This window comes from Bombus pascuorum, chromosome 2 (assembly GCF_905332965.1).
Source record: "Bombus pascuorum chromosome 2, iyBomPasc1.1, whole genome shotgun sequence".
NCBI lineage: Eukaryota > Metazoa > Arthropoda > Insecta > Hymenoptera > Apidae > Bombus > Bombus pascuorum.
The window spans coordinates 21,646,981-21,665,510 of NC_083489.1; the positions used below are offsets into that span (position 1 = coordinate 21,646,981).

At 30.3% G+C, this 18,530-nt stretch overlaps 2 protein-coding genes across 4 annotated transcripts in view; one reads left to right on the forward strand and one right to left on the reverse strand.

The window, feature by feature from the left end:
- LOC132904614 (uncharacterized) overlaps nt 1-18,530 on the forward strand; it is a 344,019-nt gene that overhangs the window by 101,058 nt on the left and 224,431 nt on the right. The window lies entirely within an intron of this gene.
- LOC132904597 (trichohyalin-like) overlaps nt 1-18,530 on the reverse strand; it is a 142,403-nt gene that overhangs the window by 20,127 nt on the left and 103,746 nt on the right. The window contains exon 1 of one of the 2 annotated variants that reach the window (XM_060955236.1): nt 443-725. The exons of the other annotated variant lie outside the window; for it this stretch is intronic. The gene's annotated coding sequence lies outside the window, so the exon portion shown is untranslated. Of the gene's footprint in view, nt 1-442; nt 726-18,530 lie in introns of those variants that run through there. 2 annotated transcript variants of the gene reach the window in all.

The following is an 18,530-nucleotide window of genomic DNA, read 5'->3' on the forward strand; positions in this document are numbered from 1 at the left end:
GCAGAAATTTATTTTACTTACCAAACATTACAACGAGCACTTTACTTTAGATATTTTATATATTTTTATACATTATCTCATGATGTAAAATTTTGCATATTCAAATTTTCCATAAACGTATAAATATCCGCACTCTAATCATTTACCTTAACGCATTACTCGAATATATTAAACCATCAAACACATTACATATATTTGTACATTACTTTCCATTAATCACTTCCCGAAATCAACGATTAGCAAAAATCCAAAAAGTTCTTCCCTCACAACATAAACAAATAAGGAACTCGTTACCCCTCTTGTGCCAAAGAATCTGTTTCACAGATTCAACCACCACTTAATTTCGGCAATTTCACGAACTTCATGCCAGAAATGACAATGATCGTGCGTATACCAGACACCATGACCTTTCTTATGACTTGTGTTTTGATCGGTTTCATACCGGATAACGAGATCACATTCGTCGGAGCACACGAATGCCAGCTATCGATTTCGGGACACTCGATTGCCTCTCGAAGAAGCCGTGCGCTCCACGGTACCTCTTCTCTTGGGTAGGGTTCTCCTCTTGTCGCTTCTATCCTCGGGTCGCTTTAGTTGAAATTCTCCGCTTTGTACGCTCGGGGGCTAAATCTCTCCTACTGGCCGGTAGAAAGAGAAGCAACAATTGGCTCTCGACGCGTTCGAGGTGAAGGCGCAGAGGGATCAAGTGATCTTGACATACTGTCGCTGCCAGGTCGAAGTGGCTAAACTTAACGCTGGCCCGACTGCCTGTTGGCTAGCGACGTGGCGGCCCTCACGCGAAATCGCGCGTATACACTTCCGGATAGTGACGTCAGATTCGCGAAGCCCGCTCTGGGGTCACTGGCAATTTCAAGTAATTGTGGAGACGTTTTGTCTCGACGCCAGGAATGCCTTCTACGACGGTACGACGCAACTACTTTAAAAACGCAGTCTGACTCTGCGAAAATGTACGCGATACTATAGAGACCAATATCGACTAGTACTTAATTATTCGAATTAGTATATCCTTTTTTATCTGTTACGAGATGCCTTGTATAGTTTATAGACGATTGAAGAGTGTGCATTGCAAACAACAATAAGGAGGCAGCTCCAATACTTAAATTGTATTTATTGAAAGAAGGAAAAGAGCTATATATTTCATATTCAAAAGTACAAAAGTTTATTACTACGAATATTAATCGATTATGAACTTATAGCAGACTGGCAAAAGTACTTGATTTTTGTTGGTTTATATGTATATATGTATATATGTATTGGTATATATGTATGTAGGTATGTATGTATGTATGTATGTATATATGTGATATATATATTCAAATTTTCCATAAATGTATAAATATGCGCACTCTAATCATTTACTATAACGCTATCATATACTATATATATAGTATATAATATACATATAATATATATAATATATATAGTGAAATTATATATAATTATATAATAATAATAATGTATAATAATAATAATATAATAATAATAATAATAATAATAATAATATATAATTATATATAATATATATATTTATATTCATATATTAGTAATTTTTGATTAAATGAGAGCCATAGGAGATCAACTACTAAATAATTTCACTTATAAAAACAAAATGAATGCATTTAAAAATTGAGTGCATAAAATTATAAATATTATCAAATGGTTTTAATCTTTTTATTACAAAGCATACATCTTCCTTTATAAAATCCATTAACAATTAACTGTAAATACCATTTTAGATTTTAAACTTTCACCACGTTTATTGGATGACATATTTATAGTATATCGATCGTGTTTTTAATAGTACGTTGTGTTTTGATTCGTAAACATTCCTATTAGAAACACGATTAAAACCCGAAGAATCACAGATAGGTCATGTAAATATCGTCTTTTACATGAAGCGAAAACGCGATCGCTAAATGATGTTCTTTAAAATAATAGAGATTACTAATTTTTATATACATATAGTAAATAACACCCTAATTGAGGATTCTTAAAGATTGTTCTATTTCTTCTTATATGTTATGGTATTCATCTTAAAAAGCATAACGATTAACTCTTACGAATGCCATAGAATGCCTTCCTTAGTACCTTCCACAATACATACTGTGTCGGAGGTCACAAAGATCGATTATTTTACTAAGGGGAATTTTTTTGGTGGAGTTTTCGTCAACCTGGTGGATACCTAAGAATATACATATAGCCAATGGAAGAGATATATATAGTCATAAAATCGGTTAGACGATAAACTTTTATATTTTTGAGATAGTAACTTCAGAGATATGTAATGCCTAAAAAGTCAATTATTACAATACTGTTATTGCTTTCCTTGTTTATTGTTGTTTGTCCTGCATGTTTTGTCTAAGGGTAATAAGTACAATTTTTTAACAGAATATTATACTTTACTGAAATTTTACATTAAATAAAAACCTAAAATGTTCTCAATTACTTAGAGATCTAAAAAACGTGTTTCACACTTTGTTCTGATTGCCGCTTCCTTTTATAGTTTGACAGTGTAGGGATTTGATATTTTATTCAAGCGAATATAAATTCAATATTGTTTTTCCTTTTTTATATTTAATACGTTCATTACCATCATTACATATGTGTTATAAATGTGTTTTAAGATTAATTTATATTTAATTCCAAGCTGTAAAATGCATTAGTATATGTATAACTAATATGCTTAGTTTTAAAAAAAGCTAATTTTAAAAAGCTCAAATTTTTCTCAGACAGTTGACGTTTATAATAGAAATATATTGTAGTATTAAATGTATTATATAAAAATACAGTAGAAAAAAGTTGTAACAGTATAGTAGAGTAGGAAAAAGAAGGAAGAAATTATACAAATTACAATTTTGAAAGCAAGTTCTCAAAATACACCCATCTAAGCCGCGGCTTAATGTCTAATTTTTAGCCTCACTGTATCATTTCCATCGACTATGTCTTATTGGAACATTTATATTTAGTCTTCTACACATGTTTGTATTTTTCAATCATCTCATTTTGTTCTATTAGTATACTGGGAATGTTTGTACAAATTCACATCTTTAGAGAATAATTAAAGAAATCAAATTCTTACAGAAAATTATTTTACCCTCTAAATATTATAATAAGCATTTTATTTTGCATATTTTGTACTAACACACATTTTGCATATTTATATGTCCTATAAGTTTGTAAACATCTGCAATCTATTTGTTAATACGGTATATTACTACGCCGCATAGGAAACAACCTATTTATAACGATTATCAATTTATAAAGTTTATCCCACGTAATCAAACAAAATTCTGTTTACCAATGGATGGCTCTTATATATATATATATATATATATAATGGACTCGTAAAATATCTACTAATTGACTAATGTAAAAAATAATATAATATATAAAATATATATAAATATATATAATATATATATCCATATATATAATAAATAATATATATAAAATATAAATATATATATTATATATTATATATATATAATCGAGTCCATATATATATTATATATATTATATTATTTTTTACATTACATTATTTATATATTATATATTATATTATATATAATGTAATATATAATATATAAATAAAATATATATAATATATATATATATATGATATGTATATATCTTGGAATGAACGAGAAACGTGGAATTAGTTTATCGCAAACCACTGCGAGTTTTGTTTATTCAAGGTTATTAAAAGGGGAATCCCCAGAGTTTGTTTCCTGTGGCTCAGCTAAACAGTGATTGTATGTGTATATTCATTACACAGAGATAATACTGACGAGAGGAAAGTAAAAAAGAGAAGGGGAAAAGACTAGAATGTCAGAATAAAAGAGCAAGAAAAGGACAAAGATCCCGTCTTGAAATCTAAAAACATTCATCCATTGTTCTGTCAAGGACGAAAATGATTGAACAATACACGGGGACGTTATTTAGACGTAGTTATGAATGCAGTTATTTAACACATCGTCGACCTCGCGAATTAGACTCGATTATATGCTAGCCATTGCACATTTTGTGTAAGCAATGTATAGTAACATTTTTAAATTTAAACATTCATATATCTTATACTTTATATTTTATTTCTATTTATATTACGCTTGATATATGACTTATGTACAAGATATATGAAAGTAACACTACATTACACAGTTTAGTATTTTGTTAAAGTATGATATCATGTGTGCATATGCATTTATAGAAAATTTGAAGGTGCAAAATATATAAAATATTCAAAATATAGTACTTGTTATAGGTAGTAGAAATATTTGTATACATATAAATAGAACAAATCTTTGTAACAAGTCTACTTCTTTATTTGTGTTCATAAACACTTAAAGTATAAATATCCGCAGTCTAGTAATAATATTCTTCTTCTTTTTTTGTAACAGTCACGGATTTCCCTTTTAACGCTTTTTGTTTAAAAATAACAATTTTTACAATTTTATCTCTAGGTAACTATATATTTTCTTTAAATTAAATCAATGAAGCTAAATTTTTTTCGGAATGAAAAAATGCCTCATTTAATTTAAGATATCAGACTTCAATTTAGACCCTAGATTTAAGCCCAAGACTTACATTTTGAAAGATTATTTCTTAAATATAGGAAGTTTACTTTTGTAATAATATTTCAATCAAACTTTTAAAATGGCTTAGAGTTGGACACATCTTTCTATTTTTTCTCTCATGGCGAGGAAACTGTTTACATGAAATTATGTATTTATAAGCATATTTTTTAATATATCTCCTTGTTAAAGTTCAACACTGCTATGACCTTGCAATCATTCTTCCAATAATCGTCGCTTATAACTTAAGCGTAATAAATTTAGGGAAGCAGATGTGTTGCTTTAAAAAACTTTTCGCCATAAATCTTACGGCCAGTTAACTAAGCAGTACTGTTTTGATGAGCGAAGCTGAAAACCAAGAGATTTAGAGCAGAAAGTATTTTGTAGCGGCAAAGGGATTTTGACGGCGACGTGAGATTGATTAGAAACAAAGTTCCTCAAGTGTAGAAGATAATTTTCCTTTGTGTTATTATTCATCAGAATTGTGTAAGATGATGATGAAATGGAACTGCGGTGGGAAATTCGACAGGAGGGCGGAATTGTGCGGGAAATGAGTCTTCCATGAAATATAGTCTAAATTTATACCGACTAAATTGATGGTGTATTCTTCAACAAAGAGATGAAAAATGTTTGAGCAATTAGACGAATTTTATACTTATTTTATACGAACTTTAAGTGTATATTATTCTGAAAAAAGAAATTTATCTGTAAATTTAGAAAAGTCTATATATATATCCCGAAAAGTATGAATGATACGAAAAAATGTTTCAAACAAAAATCTTACATCAAGGGGGAAATACCCATACTCTCGTCTATTTGACCCTGCGATAGTTTGGAGCCTGCGACAATCATGTTAAAATTTTTAAATGGGAAACTACAATTTTACTATATATTGCTGTAACTAATGGTGAAGCATTTTCGAACACTATAGACTTGTATCTTTCACACCATCACATTACTCTTCATAATGATTATCAATTTGCGAGGACATCGTTTAAACTAATATTTAAACATCCTTTAGATTCCGTTATGTAATGAAAGAATAAATATTTGGTATATATTTTCATTATTTTGTATCATGTTCATTTAATGTATTGCGAATATGTATAATATAATTACTATTTTGAAACATGGTAGTCAAGAATAAAAGTATCTTATTATTTACGTCACTCTATTTTATGGTGTACTTTAAAGCTATGCTAGATAAGGCTTTATATACGAACCTATATAAAATTTTAGTATTTAATTCTGATCTTTATAAGAAATTTTTATTACATTTTACAATTTTTATTGCTATTTTAATGCAAATGAAGAATTTTATCATAAACTTGTATTGTAAAGATATCATTGCAATTACCAACATATAATGGTCGTTAAATAAGTTTTAATGATATTTAAAAGATCATTAAAAATCATTAAAAAACAGATCTAATCAAAATATAATTTCTCTTTTTTAATTATTTCAAATGATGCTAAATTTAACGTGTTTTATTACAGATTATATTTTTAATTACATCACTTTCAATAAAAGCATGATTGGAATCTTTTTTAAATATTTCAGTCATTAGCTCCATAATGTGTTCCCTTATTAGACACACTCTTCCGGATGTCTACTCAAGAGCAATTAATCACTGTCGGCAGAATTTTTGTAACTCGAAAAGAAAGTTTGGACAACGTAATTCCTTCATTGGTCGCTTCTTGCAGACCAGGATTACATTATCAACACGTATAATCGGAAATAAAGCATCCAAATTCCAGTAAAGTTTCAAGTTCCTTCACATTAACAGTTAATGAACCAAAAAATAAGAGGCAAAAGATAAAATAAAATATTAACAAATATCTGGATTTAAAGATGTTTATTAAATAGATATTTATAAATATGAAATTTGGCAAAGGACAGGAATTGAGGCATAAACAAATATAATTTTATAATATTCTTGTCTTCTATAATGATATTGTAATAAATTTTCCATAAAGAAAATTACTGAACTAAAATTGAGTAAAAGATAAAGTAAAATTCGCTGTAATTTTATAATCTGCGTTATTAATTAATATTTCATATTTGTATATATTTTTATTTTTTATTATTTATTAGTTTTCATGAAAACGTTTTTGCAATTTGACAGATATAAGGTTTATAACAAATAATCGTTCGTAATTTTGTAAAGTCTAAATATTCATGACTTAATTACGATTGAATTCAAAGTAATCATTTTAACAGTAAAAGATGGTGTAACATAATGATAACAAGTAATACCAATAACAAATTTAGATAGCAGTATTTCAATAAAGTCTAGGTGTAAAATTTGATAAAGGTAGAAGTCAATAAATAAACTGAATATGACACAAAATAAATAGACACATAGGTAACTAATAGCGTAATTAAGAATATTTCACAAATTTTATGTATATACTTTGTTTCTTTGCATGTTCCAAATCATATCAATAATTAGATAAAAAGGTCTAAAATTCTCTAAACAGTTTAAAATAAATAAAAAAAGCTATAAATGAGTAATATAAAATACTCATTCATCACAAAGATAACACACAGTTGGGTAGGAAAACAAGATGTTGTGAGCGATAAATGAGTTTACTATGACAATTTGTTATACAACGTATGGACTTGTTCTTTGAAGATAGATTAATATATATTTTTAGTAAAAGTAATATAAATAATTTACGTATCTTGGATTATCGCTACACCAAGTTGCGCGACATCTCGATTTTTCCTTTTCCTTTTGGTGTCCCACTCGTAATTATCTTCCACCTTAACGGTACAGGAGTTAAGAGGTTTTAATTTTTGCTGGGAGAAATGTAACATGGAATTGAAATACGCGGCTGACACGACAAGATTATCAGCTGGAAGAGAGCCACTTGAAATATAAGCGTATAATTATATATAGAAAAAGAAGCTCCTTGTAAATGAGTGCTCAAAGCAACAGCAATATACACGTCGATGCATGTTTATACATAAGTATCAGCTCTGTAAATATGAAACCGGAATTTGCCCATAGATGGCCCTAGCTGATAATATAGTTATCACTAAACTGCGTGATTGATGCCAAAAGTTTTTGTTGACATCTCACAAACATTTTCGACTTACAACAATACAAGTTTTATACAACAGCATAGTTTGTAATAGCGTTGAACATGTCGAATTTTGTGCCTGGAAACTACGATTTGCGGACAGCATTGACTTCTGTTACCATTTGAAGAAAACTGCTGCAGAATCGCATCGAATGCTTGTCGAAGCTTACGGTGAGCATGCTCTTGGTAAATCACAGTGCTTTGAGTGGTTTAAAAAATTCAGAAGTGGCAATTTTAACGCGAGGAACGAAGGACGTGGAAGACCACCGAAAAAGTTTCAAGACAGCGAATTGCAAGCATCGTTGGATGAGGATGACGCTCAAACGCGACAACAACTCGCTGATCGATTAAACGTGACACGAAAAGCCGTCTCCATACGTTTGAAAGCCATGGGAAAGATCCCGAAGGTGGGAAAATGGGTTCCACATGAACCGAATGAAAGACAGCAGAAAAACCGAAAAACCACTTGCGAAATGCTGCTCGCCAGATACAGAAGAAAGTCATTTCTCCACCGAATTGCGACTGGCGATGAAAAGTGGATATATTTTGAGAATCCTGAGCGTAAAAGATCATGGGTAGCTCCAGGCGAACCACCGACGTCGACTACAAGACCAAATCGCTATGGACGGAAGACAATGCTCTGTGTTTGGTGGGATCTATTATGAGTTGTTGAAACCTGGCGAAGCCGTTAATACTGAGCGCTACCGACAACAAACGATCGATTTGAATCAAGCTTTGCGTGAAAAACGACCAGAATATCAAAAAAGGCAACACAAAGTAATTTTGCTCCATGATAATGCACCATCGCATACAGCAAAACCGGTCAAGGAAACGATCGAAGCGTTCAGTTGGGAAATACTTTGGCACGCGGCTTACTCACCAGACTAGGCTCCGTCCGATTACTATTTATTTGCATCGATGGGACACGCACTTTCTGACAGCAATTGAAACCAAAATTACATTCCAAATATATTTCATTTCAACTAATTTTCCTTACGATAAGGAAACTGTACATTACAAAAGAAGATACTCTTTCTCCAAAAATTGAAGCGAAACACAATCTCGTTACAAACTTTATACAGCATAGCTATACCAGTTATTCCAGCTATTCGATACCAGTTACTTTTCGGCCACAAACGAACTATTGAGATTAGGATGTTTGGTGCAGAAAGAAAAGAGCGCAGCCACAACACTTGGGACGAAGATAATTAAAACAGGTGGTCACCATAACTTCAAAGATTAAGAAATCTTTGTCAAGCTAATTGGTTGTCTCAGCATGTCGCAATGTTGTGTATAATTGAAAATACTAGTTGAGAGAAGTGAAAAGGAAAGTGGCAGAGCAACTACGAACGAAAATTTAAATCGCACAAATTGTCGAAATTAAAGTTACTTTTAAACACAGAAGACGATTCGGTTCAATCATAGCCACCCAGAAGCTTTTTCTCTTTTCTTTCTATTTTTATTATTCGCTATCGTCGAAACCTTTTTCTCCCGTCGCTTTCTCCTCAATTGCCTTTCATCTTGCTTTTAGCGTGCCTCGTGGCAACGAGATGGAATATTACGATCGAGGATAAACGATAATGGGCGATCAAATTATTACGAATACTTCGGAATTACTACTTATTTGAAGTCTAATTACAGATAAAATTGAAGATACACTCTAAATGAGATCTCTTTTTATTATAAAACATATTATTACATTTTTAATAACACATGACAATTATATTTAAAATCTTTACAATTTACAAAGAATATACGGACTGCTTGATGCAACAAATAATTTCAAGAGTAATACATTTACAGAGTCATATCTTTTTTACAAGTCCAGTTTGTTTCAGAATTGCATTAATTCTTTCAATAGAGACGCGTATTTCTGTGAATAGTAAAAAATATTGAGATGAAGTGGAGGGAAGTGATTAGTTTAAATGGTGTTTTATCTTTAATTTTGTAGAAGTTATCGTATGCAAAACGAGGAAAGACGAAGGGTGATACTCCATAATGAAACTTCTTCTGAACATACCATGTGTGTTATATGTATCAGCAATTCTATATGATAAAACGTAGAATTGAGTTGTAGAATTGAGAAAAATGATTTTATTATAGCAAATTTAGAAGAATATTATTAAATTATCGAATGTAATCAGATTTCAAACCCAATAATGACTTAAAGATTTTGATAGTGTCCTAATAATTATTTAGGTTTACTCGTTATTGCTGTTATTACACTATCCAAGGGTCCTAATACTTATCGTCACTCTGGTCCTTAACTGTTCTGACTTTATTTAAAAAAGAAAATATCTTATTGACATAAAAAATACAAATTCATGATAACATGACAATTTTACTTAATAAGCAACAAATATTCAATTTTTTAAAAATCCCAACTCCAGACAATAATATTAAATTTTATAAAGCTTAAACTCACTCTTTCAGTTTACAAACTAGTGAAAAGGGAACAGTTAAGAATAAAGCATCGTTATAAAGAAAGCGTATACGAAGTCTGATATATGTACTTATGTACATTAAGTATATGAAAAAGAATATGTTTTCTACATCTCACTATTATCGAAATCATAATATTACTGAACATATAAAATATGCAATATCTTCATCCTTTGTGTTCATAATAATTTGTTACGGAAATGATTGCTCTTGAAATTAAAGAAAAACTAGTTTGTTTACAACTTGAAAATAAAATGTTGAAACTTAAACAGAAAGGAAATGAGGATAAATTACCAACAGTTCAAGCACTATTAGAAGATTCAGAGGAAAGATTGAATATACTTAGAGGTAAAAATCGCAAAGCTAATCAAAGAATAATTGAATTAGAAAATAGATTGGAAGAAGCATTGGGCAGTCAATCAAGCGGAGACAATAAAACTGATATCAATTTAGGACAAAAGATAACACAGCTACAAGACGAACTAGGAAAAATACAAGCAGAAAAGGAACGTTTAATTTTACAAGTCGAAGAACGGGAAAATGCATTACAAGCTCAAAAGCAGAGAGCTTTTGCACTACAGGAAAAGTTAACACGCAGAGAGTATGAAAATGCTGCATTAGAGGAGCGTTACAAAAAATATGTTGAAAAAGCAAAAAGTGTAATAAAAAGTTTAGATCCTAAACAAAACAATTCGTCTCCCAATGAGGTAGCTGTTTTGAGGAATCAAATCTTACAGCAACGTAAAATTATGGAGGATATTACTCACTGTATCTTTTCAGACCGAGACCCAAAGAAGAAAATTGATAAATTCGTGCTCGTTGTAAGGTCGTGTCGTAAAAATCGACTTTGGATCGTGATTAATCCCGATACTGATTTACACGCATGTACGAAAGCGATGATGGAAAGGGATCAGCGATTATTGAGCAAGTGTCAATTGGATGATTGAATTCTGTAATAAGTAGCTAGCTTTGTATTTATTGGGTGAGATCTGCAGTTAATCGAATTATGTAAACGTAATAGCGTTTGAAATATGAAGATCGATTGAAAATCTTTTGTGATATAAAAATGTTGGCTTTTGTAGGAGTCTCAAATTCTAAGAGTTCGTTGGTACAAGTATTGGAAAATACAGTAGAATGTTAGTTATCTCTTTGGAACATAGTGGGATAAAAAGTACCTCGCCTTTTTAGTACTTATATATGCACAGCAGTTTTTAATATATCCCACTGAATTCCTTTTTTATGATAAATCTGAATAATACAAAAAATATGTATATACTAATTCGGTCATAATTCACCTAGGGCAGTATTAATCTTAAATAAGATTTCTGTACAATTAGTCTTTTTTTGTTTTAAAATCCTATGCCCCAAGGAGTTGTTGGAATTAATTATAATACACGCTGTTCGAAAAAGCAATTTTTTCCTTATAATTAAATAACTTTGTTTTCATACGAGCAAATATTATCTATTTCGCAATATTTTATAAATATTGCCTAATATTAAGCATAAATAAAAGGTTTCGGATAAGCTTCTATTCTCGTTTTCCAATTTTTGTTACAAGGCACTTCGTATCTCTAATTTTTCGATTAATCAGTGGTCCATTAATCGATGTTTTGATAATCGAAATTCCACTATAATTAAAAGATATGTACATATAAAAATTACATTATATATACAAATTATAAATATATACAACATATGTGTATAATATATATAAATTATAATACGTAGGTCGTCATAATATTTAGTAAGCGAAACAAACCTCAGCTTAAGTTATATTTCTTTAATTATGCTCAGAAAATCATGAATTTACATAAAAATCCGCAGTCTTATTTTACGTTATTTTAATTTGTTCCAATCTCACTCTCATTAAAAGTAATAATCAAAAAACATTTTAAATACTTAAGGAAACTTCTAGCATACATTTAGAATGAAAAACGACACATATCAGCGACTTTTTCATAGCTTTTCCAAAATAAAAAATTGTTAATAACAAAAATTTAATAAACAATAATAAAACAAAGAAAAACGCAATGGGATCTAAAACGATTTAAAATGCAGTGAGATTGGTAACTTTAATTATTTCATATTTTACATTTCTAAATTTGTATGTCTTGTTCATTCACAATTGAACTATACAAAAACATCTCATATTAAATCAGTATTAAAGTATCAGAAGAAAAATGTTCTACTTTATAATGCTTCCATGTAGGTGGATTATCTTAAAAAAAAAAAAAAAAAAAAAAGAACAGAGCAGTATTTTACGTTTCCTAGAATGCGAAAAATTCAAAGTCCTCCCTGTGTATTTTCATAATATATGATCGAATTGGTTCGTGACCTACGGGATACGCATATAAATCTCATAGTCAACGAGCATTGGAATAATAATACTCACGGGTCTGATAATAAAAAATGGCACGATAAATTATATCGTTCTGTCATGCGCTCTTATCGATCGAATCCGTCTCTGCCTGACTTTTCAGAGATAACGTATTGAAATGTTAAAATGTCGTTTTGCACGAATCCTGTTGCCAAAATATACAAGATGGCACCAACGGGGAAGAGTTTTTCTTTCGTTTTATTTTTTCACGAACACTTGACGTTTTTGTTATTGTTTATGACAAATAGTCGAGCTATCGAGAGTCACTCGAACGCGGAAACATTTTTTCGACGCGGAGTGATTTTGATCTTGCATTGAACATTCGCAAACGATATCAGCCTCGGCTCCTGTGTAAAAGTATTTGATAATCAGTGTACAAAAAATATATAAAATATCGTGCGGCTATAAGTTTATCGCTTTTCATTCTTTATCGAGATTGTTAATTCATTGTAATTTTATGTAAATGTGTATTTTGTTACACATTTATATTCTGTTATCTAATTTTTTCTGAAGAATTTAAACACACACCTTTTCTTAGTTTGGCTCAGCAATATTTCAATTTCGTCCAATTTTCCTTCTGGTCATAGTGAATCATTTTTGAAAGATTAAAGATACATATCGCTGCTTGGCATTAATATTGGCACAACTCCAAATATTCCAAATTTGCTTTTACCGAATAGAGGATCTATATTACGTTCCTAATTTTATCGTGTAAGACAGCATATTTATGATTCCATTCGTTTTGTTTCAGAGGGCAGTTATACTAATAGGACCTGTACCTATTTAGTATTTTCAAGAATGTAAATTTTACTAAGCCCTTCCTATAAAATGTACATTTTTAAAGTTGTGTCATTATCAATGCCAAACAGAGAATGAATCCTATTTTGTATAACTTCTTATGAAATGTCGATAATTATTAGGAGTGGTGACTTCACCGATTTCAATGATCCTGAAATATATTATCAGCATCAGCATTCTGAACAACCGTCGCTTGGTCTTTGCAAAATATTCGCAAAAAGTTTCAATTAAATTCAAGTTACGATTACATTTCATTCAGACAGCCGCATTTTTATATATTCAAACCTAAACTTAACTCATTCACGAGAGAGATAACTATTTTTAATATTGTATAAATATAAGAAAAATCAATAGCTTATAGGTTGAGCCAGAGTAATATCAGGCCACCATTATGCGCTTAGCATCGTTAGCCTGAAAGAATTTTCGATGAATCGATTAATATACGAGATGTGGCATTTATTCTAATTTTAATTTTATTCTAAATTTTATTCTAATTTTCAATTGCTCAAGAGCGTAACAATTATATCTATCGTCATTGATAACTTATTTACAGAAAAAGATTTATAAAATAAAATGTTAAATAATACATATGGCTAATATTAAACATAAATTGCTTCATAATTCGAAAACTAAAGCCGAACGGCTATTATATGTACAGAAAACAGGTGTGCATAATATTGATGATATATTTCAAAGTCATTAAAATAGGTGAAATCGTCGCCATTCTCAATGTAATAGCCGAAATTCCATTTGCCAAATATTGTATTTAAAGTTTACAGGATTTCTTGTTTACAGATGTATTTTACGCATACTCTAATTAATCATTTGGACTATGTTTTACAAGATTTTTATGTATGCTTAATTATGCTTCGTATAATTTCCTTTCGCAATAAAATAAATTTAATCTTTTACAGTAAAAAGCTTGAAAATAAATTCCTTTCTTGTTTCTTTCTTTGTAGATTAAAATGTATTGTAATTTTTGTAATTTCCATATACACTTTGAGAGTTAAAGTTCATTGTCAGAATGAAATTTATTCAGAATCAGTATATCTTAATCGAGCAATTTTTACACGAAAGAATTTATGTATGAGGACTTGAACTGTGGAAAATAGGAGAGTAGCTTGGACAGGCAAATTGATGGCGATATGCTGCCTGTTCGATAATTCGTACATAACAACTTATACGTACATATATTCTACGTTCAAGAATTTCTGATCACATGGTCGGATAATCGGGAGTCAGCAGCTCAACGCGACGCGCCGTCCTAATCGGTATCTGGATAATCAACGTTCCACTGTAATTACACGTTAATTGAACGAAGAGATATCGTCGTACGATCATATGAGAAGATGACATATTAATTGATGTAGTACTGTTCGTTTGGAATCACATATTACTTCCGCAAATTATCGAAGTTAACTATTTCCTCTCATAATGATTCACATTCGTTAGTTTTTTCGTATCGCCTTTGTAACAGGTGTTGGAATTCGTTTTAGTTTCTTGCCAAAGGTAAATAATATTTTAATTCATTATTTAAGTTCATAATTAATCATCTTTACAATTTGTGACGTTTTTGCGTTTCATGTTTTATAGAATTAAAAGTGACTTGATATACATGTAGCTGTATTATCATACTGTTCAACAAATTTTTATTTTTTCCCAATTTTGCAACCTTCATTAGGTGATTCTTTTAGATTTTTGTGAGCTAAATACGAATCTACAAACCGTTTTTTCTTAGACCCCACAGTTTTAGGAAAAATCAATTTTGGAAAAAATGTCAAATTTTCAACTTTGCAGTATTTTGTGTTTTTATAGTAGCAGCTATCGAGTTGCCGTCGAAACGAAAAATTTCCGTGAACCCTCTCGAACAAAATGATATATATTGCATTATAAATATTTAAACACCAAAGTGAAAAGGACACGTAAAATATACCATTTCCTGCTTACATTTTCCAATTTATTTCACAAACTAAAGATCTAGGAGAAAATCGAGAAAATCTAACATACGATAGAGTAGGTATTTTTACTAAGGAAAGTGTCAAGGAAAACTAAAAAATCGTGTTTTGATTTTTATGTAAAAGCGAAAAGGTAACGACTGCTCTTGTTTGGTGGTTTCGTTATGCCCAGTGGCAAATGAGTCATCCATCAACATTGAGTACTGACAAAAGCTTATAAAAATCAATTGAAGATTGCAAAATTAAATACCTGTTGAACAATATTAGTAAACTAGAAACAGTATCTTTTAATTCTTTTAATTGAGGATGAAAAACTAGTAATAAAGTAATATAGAAATTAAAATTAAAATTCCAAATCTAAAATCAAAGTTAAAATTCAATGTTGTCCATTGGAGTAAGTTCCAGTGAGGATATGTAGTATTTAATTTTGCGATAACATGATGTTTAACAATATAAATACTAACGTTTGAAAGCTAAACGTTAAATCTGAAGATCATAAACATGCCCAAAAAAGATACTACGTAAATATTTTTTAGATAAATATCATTATTAGATAAATAATCTCTCTTTAAACATTTACAAATGCCGCACGCTATTTGAAAGTAAATTTGATTCCTTTGCTAGTAATGAGTAATAATTACAATAAAAGAATTGTACAGGAAGACTTATAGTATTTTATATAATTACAAGTTTCACGAGAAAAAGAGAAACGCGTATGAAGCGTTAGTTCGAATTCGAAGCATGTGTGAATTTGCTCATGATGTCGCGATTCATTGTCGAGTTAGAACCTTCCGAAAATGCGAATCGTTTCCTAATCAGTGGAATATGATTACATATAGGCAGTGTTTTCCACAACGACCTAATTCGATTACTCATTACTTATAAGAAGAATTACAGAATTAAATTTAATTATTATTCCAGTGAAAGAGCAACGGGACGGCGCTTGATCGAGGTAACGATTATACTTTCGTAGTAACACTACTATCGATTTTTATTTGATCACGTACATAAGTATATTGTGATGTTCATAGACATACGACTTGAACATTAGTTTCTTCTCCATAAAAGATAACTCGAAGAAGAACTTTTATCGAAATATTAGAAATGCTAAAATTTTTAAAACAAACCAATCTTTCCCAAAATTTAGAATACTCACACTATGACTTCAATTGAAAGTGAAAGATAGTACGTGAAATTGAAGTTTCACTTGAGAAATGACAACATAATATAGTACTATAAAATCAAATTCGTTTGCATGCAATAAATAATTAAAGAGAAATAACGCTATCGAAGGTTACTGGCTTGTACTAGCACGACAGTCAAGCAGGATATACTTGCTAACGGAGCGATTAGTGTTGAAACTAATTGAAGGTTGACGATGGTCGAGGGCGAGATAAAAAGTGTCACCTAATTAACGTGAACGGTAGCAACGTCGCTAATCGGTAGACTAGTTTGTGGCCGAACTAGAAGAGATTATTTATTAACACATTCGTCGCCACGTCGCACATATCTATGCGACGGGTATACTTCCATGGGGCCCCGTCACCAAATGATGGTGACGCTCTTCTTGTACGAGTTAATTAAATATACGATATTATATATAGGATATACAACATAAAAATATTAAAAACACATTATACCATATTTTTTATTAATTTATATTCTGGATAATATGTTACATTATCCTATGTCGTATGGTATTCGTTAAAACATTCCAAACACATTTGGGGTGATTTTGGGCACTTCGAAAAATAGTTAGACTCCGTCATCACTACTCTCCTCACTTTCAAATATATTTTCACGCTGTTTACCGAACATTTTGGGGATGAAAAAATCAGCGATGTACGTCTCACAAGTATGCTTCTCGACTAAATGAAGGATCTGAGATATCTGCCATGAGATCCCTCGGAATACTCTAGCTGGATAGCTTATCGCTTTCTGCATTTCAGAAATAAATAATCTTTTCTTTATAATGAATCGAAGGCGATAAACAATGAATCGAAGGGGATAAACAATGAGTCGAAGGCGATAAACGATGAATTCCTGCTTGTCGCTCTATTTACGTTCTGCGTACCGGCAGTCGGATTTGGGCCCCGCAGGAAACAGCCGAGTCACGCTGGGCGACGAACGTGTTAATGACGGATGATCTGCATAAGCTAATTCGCTATATAATAAGGAGAGTAATGGTTTCATTCATTTGGTAACGTAATTGTCGGCGAGCTTCGTGACGAGTAAATAAAGAATTTCACAAGAATTTCACGATTTTACTGTTGGACGTCCCTTTTTACGAATTCACTGATTGAATAGACAAACGAACCAACGCCAAGAAAATTAACTCAATCGTATGATATTTCTCCATTAAACGATGCCGCAGTGTGGTAAAAAAGAATTAATCAGAAATATTAAGATAAATTCTTAGCGATTGTAATAGTTCCAAAGTTTTTACAAATTGAACTACTTCAATGAAGACTACAAATTTTTATGTATTTATGTGAATTTTAAACGTAAAAAATGGACATAATATGCAATATATGAAAATATATATAAAATATAAAAGATATATATATATAAAATATCCAAAGTGAACCATTCATTATAACATTTAATGGAATTTAGTCGATGAAGCAAATCCCTATGATTCTTTAGCTGTATTTATAAGAACTTTATTGTGTATAAATTAAAACCCGCTATCTAGAATCACAATCGCGTATAAAAGCTCATTATCAGTTAAAATTATAATTGACTTTTATGATTTTTAGGACAAATTAGTTTGATCTCAAAATGTTTTATAAGTATAGTGCTGGAATAAATTTTTTATAGTATCTTTCATATAAGAGAAATTAATATTAAGGTATAACCTAATAGTAACATATTTGTGACAGTGTATCTTTCAATATTAAGATAATTTGAGTTACTTCTTGCTAAGCACTTAGTTTAATAAGATTATGAATATTTTAAGATTTTCACAAGAATGTCTTATGAATTAAAATAGATTTCATCATTATCATTTTACTTATAAAAGTGTACAAGTGGAGAAATATAAAGACATTAAATATAAAAATATTAAAATTAATCAAAATTATTCATCTGAATTTTTATTTTCATGAAAAATTATAGCATAATGTTGTTTAATTTCACTTTACATGATATAGCATCATACAACTGATTGCATTAATATGAACTCAACCAAACCGAAACGTTAAGTAGCTATTCGTAAATATACAGACTTAGGCGTATATTAATGTATTAAGTTTTATAGTAAAAATAAGTGTCAAAGAT